The 14,870-nt window shown below is 34.4% G+C and overlaps 1 non-coding gene across 1 annotated transcript; it reads left to right on the forward strand.

Annotated features, from left to right (window-relative positions):
• Nucleotides 1–11,230: 11,230 nt before the first annotated feature.
• Nucleotides 11,231–11,337, forward strand: LOC128290944 (small nucleolar RNA R71). Its single transcript, XR_008280723.1, has one exon. It is a non-coding gene; the product is annotated as a small nucleolar RNA R71 (small nucleolar RNA).
• The last annotated feature ends 3,533 nt before the right edge of the window (nucleotides 11,338–14,870 follow it).

Raw genomic sequence — 14,870 nt, forward strand, 5'->3', positions numbered from 1 at the left:
TGAGGATGGAATTTCGTATATGATCGGCTTCATTACCTTGGTCTTGATTCTGATTTCCAAGGTCCATCTCGACTTGTCTTTGAGCTGTTCATTTACGTCTTCTTTGTCTGAAAGTTCGCTCAATTTCAGGGTCTATTGGAAGTAAATAGATAATCTGATCTATGCTCATAAACCCCTAAAAATAAAATCACAAAATTAAAAAGAATAAGTTAGTAATGTTAGAAGTAACCAAATTGCAAATAAATAATTTCACAAAAAATGATTATGGCAACAGTTGACAATCCCCGGCAATGGCGCCAAAAACTTGTAACGCCCGGGCTTGTGCAAGTATACACAGTCGTTATCAAGTAATAAGTAAGTATCAAGTTATCCTCTCCACAAGGATTGTATTTGTACTAAGCCAATTAATTTGTAAAATTATATTAACAATTTGATAAATAAAAAAACAATAATATTGAGACGTGATGAAAAATTAAGTATATGAAACTAAATGTAATGATCCCTAATGCAATTTATCCTAAGTATGCAAACTATATGAATGAAATAGATTTTAGCAGAATTAACACAATAAGCAACAATTATAACATAAATAAGCTAGGACAATTACTTTAATTAAACTCAAATTATTATCAACATGCTTATTAATATTCGGAAAAACATTCCATGGCAACTCAATCTTTCATGAGTTTGGAAACCACATTAGGTCCTTTCGGAATCCTTTACTTAGTAAATACACATTTTACTGATCCTTATTTACTAAGGGTTTCTTACTATTCGTGTGAGGTAACAGGGACGTGTTAGGTTTGAAACAATTTAATCACACAAACCTAAAAACTATGCAGATAACAGAGCCTGGTTAGGGTTGTTATGCAACATGTAATTTAATCGGGTTAGAATCTAAATTGAGCATGGACATTTCAATTATGTGTCCATTAGCCGTCGTCTGGTTAGGATCACTCAGCTAATTCAGGTGCATTTCAATTACGTATGAACGAATTATAGACTTGATTTTAATTGAAAACATGATTGACTGAGGCACAAATATTATAACCACGAATCAAATAAATATTATTCAATCAAAATAATCATCCTAGCTTAAATAAAATTAAGTTATCATTGTTGTAAACAAGAACAGTAAACACATAGCAAACATTCTTGAATTGAGTTAAAGAAAAGAAATATTAAACCCAAATCAAAGTGGTTGTCACCCAAGACTCTGACTGACAAGGGCTCCTTCGTTCCTTTCATTCGCTCCTTTGTTGATGGCTCTCCAAGGTGGTCAACCAAGGGCTCTTTAAGAGGCTAACTTGCTAAAAATATTTATGCAAAGATGATGATAGGTGTGAGGGCTAAGAGAGTTGAGAGAGGAGAGAATGATGAATGAGTGAGGGAAGATTAGAAAAGTGAGAAATGGGGTCTTATTTATAGGTGAGGCAAGGGAGCTAGTTTGCTAAAAATAGGAGTGTCCATCTTTTGAGAATTCCTCCAAGGGTGGCTGGCCATGATTTTTGGAAATGTGGCTCATTTTTGCTTGATTTAAGTGCCATACATCATCAGGATCAAGACTCGGTCAATTGCAAATCTCCGGGTAAATCTCTGATTTCTTCAACTCTTCAAGGGCCTTGTACAATTAAACCACAATTTGATTTATGAACATCCACATGCAGCCGAATTTTGGGTTGACTTGGTCCTCCATTTGGATGGTTTTGTAATTAAAATAAAGCTCTCAGACCTGTCCAAAAATAATAGATAATTTAGAGGACCAAAGAAAATAATTTAACCACTTTAATTAATCAATTTACTTAATTAATTAAATCCCAGTTTATTAATGAAATATATTAAAATAAATTATTAAATATAACTTTATATTTTATTATTTAATTTAATCATGCATAGCCCATTTATAGCTTGAAAATATAATATGCCCAAATTAATAAAAAGAAGCCATTTTCGCATGAAAACTATATAATAAAGAATAAAATCACATTTTAATAATTTCTATGTCCCAATTTCATATTTTCATATATTTCATTAATTTATTAAGCAATTATTTGGTTTTAACAACAAATTTAAGAAAAAATGTGACGAATTTATATAGGAAAAATCCTATATATTTTTCAGTTTGCACACCCTCAAACTTAAATCATTGCTCATCTCGAGTAAAGTTCATGCATAGCACAATGTCTTGCTAATGCAAAAAATGCTAATTTGTGCAAGCAGCATCAATCTTTATCCCATAATCATGCATTAATAACTTCATGCTCATCGATCTTCTTCATTAACAAGTAATTCATATGCAAACATTTTGAAAATTTTATACTAGTTTCAAGATATGCCAACATGAATCATAGTATGTATATATGTCACAGCCATAGATAATATTCTTTATTCAACATAATTTCTCCTCAATCAAGCAAAAAATCATAAGGCTTATTTATGATCTTCATATGTTGAACTTAGAACTCCCTCTCCACTAATGTAGGCGACATAATCATCAAATCAATAGGTTTTTTATAAGGTTGTAATGGGGCTCGGTTAAAGGTAGGGATTTTAAGAGATGAGACATTACGATTTCAAAATCTTAACCTTTAATTTTGTCATGGATTTCTCGAAATTCAACCTTTTTCTTTAATTAATCCTTTGAAATACCCCCAAACTTATTTTGAACTCATGCTCATACATTTGTTCTTTGTTGAAACTGAGCAAATTTTTTTCGCTCTTTTTTTCTTTTTTTTTTAGCATGAGCACATATATCCTTATGAAAATTTCCTCAAACATTGCTTACCAAGACAACTTTAGTTAAGATAGGTGCACAAAATTAGGATAACTTCAAAAGATGGAGATATGGCTTGTAATGTAGGTTCATTGCAATAAACAGGCCTTTTAAGCTCAAAATTATAGTTTCAAGGGTCTAATATAGGTGGGTTTGAAAAGGCTCAAACGATCCAAAGAAATAGTGCCTATATCATTTTAGATTTTTATGTCTCCTAGGATTTCGCCTCAAGAAAGTTACTAAGTCAATTCTAAAGATATAAACCTTCATGTATGTCTAATCTCAAAAGAAACTAAGTTTTCATGGCTATCATTACCTAAGACTAGGATCGTACAATCATTCCATTCTTCATGATAACATACAATCACTCAGATAAAATCATCATTCATGCTCGCATACAAGCTATCTCATTAATAAAGAATTTCTCTAAACATTCATTTATTAAAACGTACTCATGGCAGAAATGATTGAAACATACTTGAAAATTTTAAAAATTTTGAGCAAATATTTGTCGTACCCCCTTTAAAAAGAAACAATATCCTCATTGCAAGAGCAAATTAATGAATGAAAACTAAACACCAGGAAGGGTGAAAAAGAAAGAGAGGTGAGTCATTAAGACTGTTTAAATACCAAGTCTTTCCTTATAATCCAATCCTAGACATGTTCATTCCCATTACCACATCACTTAGTCTTTTTCTTTTTAAAGAAGCATTTATTCATGCTTGCTATGTTTTATTATGCAGAAATTAAATCCTAATTACTCAAGAAACAAATTCCTAAAGACCTAAAATAAATAAATAAAAAGACAAGAATCCCCCCTTTTTTATTCTTCCAACTCATTCCCCTTGTCTTCTTTAGCTCTTTATCCAATTGTATAATCAGTATCTTCCGTCCATGTCTCAAAAATGGCATCTCGGAACTCAGGAACAAAAGTGTTAGAGATATTCTTAAAAGTATTTCGAATTGAATCATCTCTGATTTTTGCATATTTCCAATAAGTTTGTTGTTGATCATGCATGAACCTGTACATATCCATCAACATTGACAACTTTGATTTCCTTGAAGTTCTTGCAACAGTTGGCATGGGAGTTGTATACTCAGGTTCAATATTTAGCTTGACTGGTTCTTCTTCTGACTCAACCCTTGGTTCAGGGTTTTCAGATCCTTCAACTAGTTTAGGACTGTTTGGTTCCTTCTCAGATTCGTCTTCGTCATTGGTTGTAACTGATTTAGTTTCAGTTTCATTTGTTGACTCCTTATTATCTGGCTCAGTCGGTTCTTTGCTCACCTTGATTCAGCTCAAAGACCTTCTCTACTAACCTATCAAGATCATGACTTGTAATGCACCATTGAACATATAGTCCCTTCAAATTCGCTTGTGTTTTAACACGGGCCCTTAAGCAAAGTGAAATGATTAATGATGAGAAATAAGCAGTTCCTGTCTTCTTTTTAGCATAGTCATATGTAACACCCCGAACTCATGGCCGTTACCGGAAATCGAACACGAGGTGTTACCTGCTTACTTCATTTATTTCCCCCTTTTTTTTTTGTTCTAGGCAAGCTGGCTACTGTATCGTGGTCGCTTTAAAAATCATATTTTGAGTTCTGAAACTCGAAATCCAATTTCATAAATTTTCCCCAAAACTAGACTCATATATCTATATGGGGGAAATTTTTTAGAATTTTTTTGTTGGGCCAATTAGTACAGTTTATTTGTTAAAGTCTCCCCTGTTTCAAGGTTTGACTACACTGACCTTTGTACCTTACGATTTAAATATCTCCCTGTAAAGGGCTTCAATGCCTATGCCGTTTGTCTCTAATGAAACTAGACTCGATAATGAATTTGTACATATAAGGCAAGACCTCTAATTATCTCGATAAAATTTACGGTGAATTTTCTAAATCAAAACAGGGGATCCAGAAATCGCTCTGGCCCTGTTTCACAAGAATTTAATTAACTCCTAACATACAGCTCATATGGTCGTTTCGTTTCTTCCATATGAAAATAGACTCATCAAGCTTCGATTTCATAATTTATTCATTATTTAATTCCATTTCTACTATTTTTAGTGATTTTTCAATCTCACATCACTGCTGCTATCAGCATCTGTTACTAAAACAAACTATGCCTATTTCATGATTTTTCCTTGATCTAACAAATAATTCATCATACATGTCACAATTTATGACCATGACTAGCCATGCCAAAGGCTAATCATCACCGAGCATCTCCCCACTACACTATTACCAAATCATGAATTTAACACGAAAATAATCAGCCATGACATATGGCATAATAATCAGTAGGCCTCAACCAATACTCAACCAAAACCGAATTACCAAGACTTGTGTCCAAACATCATAGAACCAATTCCAACCGAACATTTATGCCATTTTCGCGTGGCTAAAAGTTTACATACCAAATTTCAACAAAACATAATAGCCTATACATGCGAAATGTTCTCCTAGACCAACTAAGAAGAAAATACCAAAAGTTGCTAGCGGTGTGATGACTTGATGGCGGTCCCGAATACGAAAAAAGTCGAGTCCAAGAAACCTAAAATAGGTGACAAGCAAACACCGAATAAGTATATAACTCAAGAAGTCATAAGCATTACACTACCATCCATTAATAAAATTTTCACAAGAGGAAACAACGAAATGAAGCTAAGTACTCCATCCATACCGAACTATGCCATAGTTTCTTAGACCTTACGATTCAATCTCATTCCAAGTCCTAAATTGACATTTCATACGCTATTCAATAGAATAATTGAGGCATTTCTATACATCATTTTATTTTCATTACAATCATACAACTAAGCGAACTTTCACCTATTCCACGATGAACCTTATGTACGTGACTTCAATTATAATCATCACATAGGTTCAAAACTTACCACGCTCAACTCCAAATATAAACATAGCACCTATTAGCCATGAACTCAAGGTACTTACCCTTTCCGCTGTCCGAAATCGACTTCGGTAAGGTCGCACCCTTAATATAAATAATTGATAGAAAATATATATATAGTGGGTTCGCACACATAGTGCTTAATAATCAACCACGCACACTTAGTGCCATGTACTTTAAACTCGCACACTTAGTGCCATGCATTTCAAGCCCGCACACTTAGTGCCAATCTCACAACCGTGAACACTTATTGCCCGCACACTTAGTGCCGAAAACCAGCCACTCTATACGCTTCACTTCCTTTTTACATTCGACAATTTCATCTCTACATACATATACATTTGTATACATTTCATCTCATTAAACACAATTGCATAGGTATTACGATCATTTAAATCAATACCAACTATATGCTTAATGACTTACCTTGTGTTGGGTAAAATAATTCCAAATCGGCTACTCGATGACCTTGATTTCCCTTGTTGGACGCCTCTCCTTTAGGATCTTGAGCTTAAACAAATAAATTAACTCATTCAACCGCTTTGCTACATATATTGGTATTCACATTTTAATGATTTTATGACATACGGAACGGCATGGTAAAATTTTTATCTTGCTACCATATGTTCTTAGCTATTAAACTAATAACCTTATGCAATTACCATACTTTCAATAATCCAATCACACATGCATATGTATACTTGGACATTCGGCAATCACCTTTGCTAGTTTTTCCCATTTTTTGTCGGTTATATATACATAGTCCTAAGGTAATATCACGAATGGGCTTACATATATATGTATACATAGCGAATATGCAAAGCTTAAACTCAACATCACATAAGCTCCTAAGTGATGGCGAATATGTATATCTATATATATATATATATATATATATATATCAACTATACTATTACTTTTAATTCATCTAATCACAAAATTTCATCTCATGAACACTTGACCCATTTCTCACAAAATGAAACAACAACTAAAATGAACATCCCATTTTTACCCCATATGGCCAATTGTTTCATTTGTTACCCAACTAACAATTCAACAATTTCAACCTCATTACAACCTCTACCTATCCAATATAACATGAACACAATCCTCCACCCCTAAATTAGATTCAGCAATCACTTAACCCATTTTAACCTCAACTTTCAAGTTAAAAGCAATTAACCACTCACCATATCCTACATTACTATCCATTTTAATGACATTAACACATCTACTAAGAGTTTCAAGCTTCTTGGCCGAATTTCAACCTCAAAATCCTAAGTCTAATCTATAGGATGAGTAGAATTTGAACTAACCATCTCAAACATGCATAGATTTTCAAGAATCATTCAATACATACCTCATTCTAGCCATCTTCCAAGCCAAAATCAAATAACCAAATCTCCCTTCCTTCTCCTCACTCACGGCAATAGCCAAAGAAAAAAAAGATGAACACTCCCTCTTCCCTCCTTATTTTATTCATCTTTTCCTTTTGAATTCCTTTCTTTAATTTATTTTAATTTACTTACCAATATTAAATAATAAACAACATAAACTTGGAGGAATGGAACCATGCTTGGCCGGCCACTTAACATGAATTGGGCACTTTGACATGCAAACCCAAACTTTCCTATTTTAATACTATTTGGTCTTTACTTATTTACCTATCATAATTTTCTAAGTCTCTCAACTAGATCCTTTCAAGCAAAATTCACATTCCTAAGATAAAATTAAAACATCAAATTTTTATACAAGTAGTAACACACATATAAGATATGCAATTAAAATTTTAACTAAATTTTATGACTCGATTTTGTGGTCCCGAAACCACATTCCGACTAGGGTCAAATTAGGGCTGTCACATCATAAATCTCCTTGAGAATAGTTTTCCCAACATTAATGGACTTTTCTGTCAATACTGCATATAACAAGAGCATTCGTTCCATCGAGATGGTAGAACTATGTGAGATAAGCATAAAACTATAGCGAACAAAATAAAACCATACATTTGCTACTGGTTTTAGGTATTCCCTTCGGCAAGAATGGCTTCCATACTTTCTTATAATCCATTGGGATCCCAGATTTGTCACAACATTAAGTACTTGTTGAAGAAAATCCCAATTTATGTTGTTCATCATAGGGTTGCACTCATCTTTTTCAACATCAGGTAAGTTAAACAAATCATTAATGGACTAGAAGTAAGAGGTACCTTTTTCTTCAGAACGATGACCTCAATCGCATCTTGTGTGGTCAAACTTGCATAGAGCTCTCGAACTAGTTCATCGTCGGAAAGTGAACGAGCATCACAAAATCGTTCCCACTTGAAAGCATTTATTGTCTTTTTAATTGGCATAGGGACAACCATCAAATCATTACTCTTCAAGTTAAAACCTTTTTCCGGCATCATAGGTTGATGCTTAAAAATTGAATCAAATATCTCTTTCACTTCTTCATCAATCACAATTGGGTTTTCAGGAGTAATCTTCGACAATATAGTTCTTTTGTGAGACATGGTATTTTCTTGAAAATTCGGCAAAGTTCTGCTTGCAGGAGAAAAAGAGAAATCGGCAAGGTGAGTAGAACTTGCTACGGTAACAACCTTGCCATGACAAGAATGGTGCGACTGCAGTGTGCGACAGCAATGACAGAGTGCGGTGGTGATGACGGCAATGTGCAGCAGACAACAACTTGCAACAGTAGCGGTGGCACTTTATCAATATCTTTGCGGGGCACTAGATGATTTCGGTAGAAGGAGAAGAAAAACTAGGGTTTCTTTCGGGATTTAAGGTTGACGACACAAGAGAAAACTTTAAGGATTTTGGGGTATAAGCCAATAGCTTTGAGGGATATAAAAAATAGTAGAACGAAGAGGGGTTTATATAGGGAAAAATTAGGGCAACATGTAGCAAAAACTTAGCCACATTAAGGTTACTTGGGCAGCAAGCAATGGAAGTGGCGGCAATAGGTGTGGAGTTTTCCCTCTTTTCGCTGTCTTGTGCCTTAAATTCAGACTGCATCTTACTAAAAAAAACTTATTAGTAGTTGGGCCAAATTGAACCCCTTTATTAATATAAAAATTTAAAATTTAAACAAAACAAATGAAACTAAAAAGAATTTTAAATCTTAATTAGAAAATTTCTTCTCAATAAATTACATTAAATAAATTCCTAGGAAAGGTTGGAGGGTCACAGTGGTCCCGTTTAAGTTACAATCTCTTTAGACAAAATTAATTAAATGTACTAAATTAAGAAAATAAATCCTAATTATTTATTTATTTACAAAACAAGTTTATTAAAAATCAAGGGTCTGTTAATTTGAATGAGTATTCAACTCGCTCAACGTCACCATCCCAATAATGTGTTAAGACGTTGACCATTGATTTAAATGTACTTCCGTAATTGTCGTATAATTCAACAGCTCCATAAGGATAAACTCGATAGATGGTATAAGGTCCTTTCCATATGGATTTCAGCTTCCTAAGAAATAACTTCTGCCTTGAATTAAACAACAAAACCTTCTGACCTTCTTTAAACTCGCGAGGTCATATATGACTATCATGCCATCTTTTTTATCTTTCTTTATACATTTTGGCATTTTCATAGGAAAACAACATCAGCTCTTCCAACTCATCCAATTATAACATCCTTCTCTTACTGGCTTGCTTAAGATCAAAATTCAACTTCTTCAAAGCCCAGTGAGCTCTATTCTCCAACTCTAATGGTGTCATTCCTAGCGGTGTCTTAAATATTGTTCGATAGGCCCATAATGCATCATCGATCCTTTGAGACCAACCTTTTCTGCTGGGGCGTACTATCTTTTCAAGGGTACCTTTGATTTCACGGTTCACTTTTTCAACTTGCCCATTGGACTTGGGGTGATAAGCGGTAGCAATCTTGTGCTTCACATCATATTTGTCAAGCAACTACTTAAGCCATTTGTTCACAAAATGAGAACCTTCATCACTAATAATAGCTCTTGGTATCCCAAGTGGTGTAAACACATGCTTATGTAAGAATCGTATGACTACCTTAGCATCATTTGTAGGGTATGCTTCAGCTTTAACCCACTTGGATACATAGTCCACAGCAACTAAGATGTATTTATTTCCATACGAAGAAGGAAACGGGCCTAAAAAGTCAATGCCCCATACGTCGAATAATTCAATATCCAAAATATTTGTTAAGGGCATTTCATTCCACCTTGATATGTTTCTGCTCCTTTGGCATCTATCATAGTCTTCACATAGGCATAAGCATCTTTAAATAGTGTAGGCCAAAAGAAACCTTCTTGCAAAACCTTAGCTACCAAAGTGTCCCCTACTTGGAGATGAATGGAAATGATATAAGATCCTTGCAATCTCACTTTCAGCTACACACTTTCGGATTATATTATCTACACACTGTTTAAATAAGAACGGGTCTTCCCAGAAATAATACCGACTATCATGAAGGAATTTCTTCCTTTGTTGGTATGTCATTTCTTGAGGAATTATTCCACATGCAAGATAATTGGCAAAATCAGCAAACCAAGGTGTTTCATGAATTTGACTTACCTCAAATAAGTGTTTATCTGGGAAATTCTCGTTGATAGGCACATGTGATCGAGTTACCTCATCTTGCTCCAACCTCGAAAAATGATCAGCTACTTGATTTCAACAAATTTTCTATCTTGGATCTCAAGGTCAAATTCTTGGAGTAAAAGTATCCAACAAATTAGCCTCGATTTTGTATCTTTTTTCGTGAGCAAGTATTTAATGGCCACGTGGTCAGTAAATACTGTAACTTTGGTACCTATAAGATATGAGCGGAATTTGTCAAAAGCAAATAATATAGCAAATAGTTCCTTTTCAGTTACCGTATAATTGAGTTGGGCTCCCGTTAAGGTTCTATTTCAATAGTAAATGGGGTGGAACACTTTATTTTTTCTTTGACCCATCACAGCTCCAACAGCATAATCACTTGTATCGCACATCAATTCAAAAGGTGTGCTCCAATCGGGTGAAATGATTATAGGGGCTGAGCTTAACCATTTTTTCAGCTCTTCAAAAGCTTCTAAACATGCTTTGTTAAAATCGAACACTACATCTTTCTCTAACAACAAACACAGTGGTTTAGAAATTTTTGAAAAATCTTTGATAAACCTTCGATAAAACTCAACATGGCCTAAGAAACTTCTGACTCCTTTCACATTCATTGGGGCCGATAATCTTTCAATTACGTCTACCTTTGCTTTGTCGACTTGGTGGCTGAGCTGCAAAATTATTAGCACTATTAGCGGAAAAATACTTTAACATAGAGAAAATAGACGATACCTGAGCTGATAATAAAGTGAGAGCATCAACTTCATGAACTTCAGCTACACGTCTTCCTGAAGCTGTTTGATTTGTTGGTCATTGATCGTTATTGCTTGCGATCCTCTCGATGAACTCATAAGCCTCATTATAAGACTTAGACAAAATTGCACAATTCCCAGAAGCATCTACCATCAATCTTGTATATGCATTGAGACCATTATAGAATGTCTCCAACTAGATACAATGAGGAATCCCATGATGAGGACACTTACGAAGTAACTCCTTGAATCACTCCCAAGCCTCATACAAAGACTCGTCATCCAATTGTTGGAAAGTTGTGATCTCATTCCTCAACTTAGCGTTCTTGCTAGGTACGAAATACTTAACCAACAATCTCTCTGCTAATTCTTATCATGTAGATATGGAACTTGGTGACAATGAATTAAGCCATTCTCGTGCTCGATCTTGCAACGAGTACAGAAACAACTTTAACCTCAATGCGTCTTCAATCACACCGGCTATCTTGAATGAGTCACTCACCTCCATAAACAATCGAAGATGGAGATCTGGATCTTCTGCAGGCATACTACTAAATTGGCCCACCGTTTGTAGCATTTGAAACATCACCGGTTTTAATTCGAATTGGGTTGTCTGAATATCTAGCCTTCTAATTACTGGATTTAACTCATTCAAAAGCTGCACAGCATATTATCTGATGCATCAATCCCTATCATCAGCAATGACGATGGGATTTGGCACATGATCGGCTTCATTACCTAACTCTTGATTCTGATTTCCAAGTTCCATCTCGACTTGTTGAGTTGTTCGTTCACATCTTCTTTGTCTGAAAGTTCACTAAATCTCAAGGTCTACTAAGAGTAAATCGATAATCCGATCTATGCTCATAAACCCCTAAAAACAAACTCACAAAATTAAAAAGAATAAGTAAGTAATGTTAAAAGTAACCAAATTGAAAATAAATAATATCACAAAAAATGACTATGGCAACAGTTGACGATCCCCGGCAACGGTGCCAAAAACTTGTAATGCTCGGGTTTGTGCAAGTATACACAGTCATTATCAAGTAATAAGTAAGTATAGAGTTATAGTCTTCACAAGGATTGCATTTGTGCTAAGCAAATTAAATTGTAAAATTATATTAACAATTTGATAAATAAAAAAACAATAATATTGAGACGTGATGAAAAATTAAGTATCTGAAACTAAATGCAATGATCCCTAATGCAATTTATCCTAAGTATGCAAACTATATGAATGAAATAGATTTTAGCAGAATTAACACAATAAGCAACAATTATAACATAAATAAGCAAGGACAATTACTTTAATTAAACTCAAATTATTATCAACATGCTTATTAATATTCGGAAAAACATTCTATGGCAACTCGATCTTTCATGAGTTTGGAAACCACATTAGGTCCTTTCAGAATCCTTTACTTAGTAAATATGCATTTTACTGGTCCTTATTTAGTAAGGGTTTCTTAGTATTCGTGTGAGGTAATAGGGACGTGTTAGGTTTGAAACAGTTTAATCACACAAATCTAAAAACTATGCAGATAACAGAGCCTGGTTAGGGTCGTTATGCAACCTACAATTTAATCGGGTTAGGATCTAAATTGAGCATGCACATTTCAATTATGTGTCCATTAACCATCTTCTGGCTAGGATCTCTCAGCTAATTTAGGTGCATTTCAATCACGTATGAAAGAAATACAGGCTTGATTTTAATTGGAAACATGATTGACTGAGGCACAAGTATTATAACCATGAATCAAATAAATATTATTCAATCAAAATAATCATCCTAGCTTAAATAAAATTAAGCTATCATTGTTGTAAACAAGAACAGTAAAAACATAGAAAACATTCTTGAATTGAGTTAAAGAAAAGAAAGATTAAACCCAAATCAAAGTGGTTGTCCCCCAATACTCTAACTGACGAGGGCTCCTTCGTTCCTTCGCTTCACTCCTTTACTGATGGCTCTCCAAGGTGGCCGACCAAGGGCACTTTAAGAGGCTAACTTGCTAAAAATTGTTATACAAAGATGATGATAGGCGTGAGGGCTAAGAGAGTTAAGAAAGGAGCGAATGATGAATGGGTGAGGGATGATTAGAAAAGTGAGAAATGGGGTCTTATTTATCGGTGAGGCAAGGGAGCTAGTTTTCTAAAAATAGGAGTGTCAATCTTTTGAGAATTCCTCCAAGGGTGGCCGGCCATGATTTGTGGAAATGTGGCTAATTTTTGCATGATTTAAGTGCCACACATCATCAGGATCAGGACTCAGTCAATTGCAAATCTCCGAGTAAATCTCTAATTTCTTCAGCTCTTCAAGGGCCTTGTGCAATTAAACCAAAATTTGATTTATAAACATCCACATGCAACCGAATTTTTGTTTGACTTGGTCCTCCATTTGGATGGTTCTGTAATAAAAATAAAGCTCTCAGACCTGTCCAAAAATAATAGATAATTTAGAGGACTAAAGAAAATAATTTAACCACTTTAATTAATCAATTTACTTAATTAATTAAAACCCAATTTATTAATGAAATATATTAAAATAAATTATTAAATATAAATTTATATTTTATTATTTAATTTAATCATGCATGGCCCACTTTATAGTCTGAAAATATAATATGCTGAAATTAATATAAAAGAAGCCATTTTCTGCATGAAACTATATAGTAAAGCATAAAATCATATTTTAATAATTTTGTGTCCCAATTTCATATTTTCATATATTTCATTAATTTATTAAGAAATTACATTTTTTAATAAAATTTTAAGTAAAAAGGTGACGAATTATATAGGAAAAATCTATATATTTTTCAGTTTACAACGGCCTACCACACAGCCTACCACACGGTCGTGTGGCGTCGACAGATTTCAATTTTGGCTGCGCCAAATCCCCTTTTTTTTTTGCATTTCAGGTACACACCTAGTATGATTTTGATGCCACACCACACTCGAGCCTTTCAGAACTACTAACGAACTACAACCCTCGAAGCCTTAAATCACCGATGGAATCCCATCCGATCCTTGACCCTTGCCTAAATCAAGAGTAGCAAAACAAACCCTCTCATTAAACACTTAGCCGAAAAATGTTAAGCAACTAACAAAACAAACAAACTTACCGAATTAGGCAGTCAACGTTGCACAAAAATAACGAGACAGATTCAGAAAAGAAGTCGAAAAGAAGTGAGAAAGGGAGAGGTAGAATTTCGACAGAGGGGAGAAGGGAAAGAACGTTAGTTTTCAGTTTTTTTTTTTTGGAAACAGGAAAATTTTGAAAAAAAATACAGAATAAAATCAAATTATCCCAAATCCCCCCTTTTTCTCCCACTAACCAACTAACATACAACATCCTCAGACTTCCTATTTGACTGAATATCTCTCAGTCAAACGAGCAAAAATAAACTCCAACGCTCACACAGGGAATTGAAACAAAACCTCTACACAACACACAGACTCTCTTACCACTCGAACCAGCAGGAACATTCTTATATGGTTTTACAAATAATTTAATATAAGCCCACTGAGCAAGTATAAGGCTTAAGTTAGAAAAATACCAAAATTTGCCAAAGGTTGAACTTGAGACCTCTCATAGACTCCCAGAACACTTAACCACTAAAGCAGATAGATATTTGCGTTAGAATTATCCAGAAACAGAAATAGAAATATTGGGGCATTACAACTCTACCCCTAAAAGAAATTTTAACCGCAAAATTTACCTGATCAGAACAGATGAGGATATTGCTGACGTATCGAGTCTTCAGGTTTCCACGTAGCCTCCTCAGTGCTATGATTCTGCCACAGCACCTTCACTAATGGGATAGACTTCCTCCTCAGAACCTTAACATCACGATC

The sequence above is a fragment of the Gossypium arboreum genome, chromosome 3, assembly GCF_025698485.1.
Source record: "Gossypium arboreum isolate Shixiya-1 chromosome 3, ASM2569848v2, whole genome shotgun sequence".
Taxonomy (NCBI): Eukaryota; Viridiplantae; Streptophyta; class Magnoliopsida; order Malvales; family Malvaceae; genus Gossypium; species Gossypium arboreum.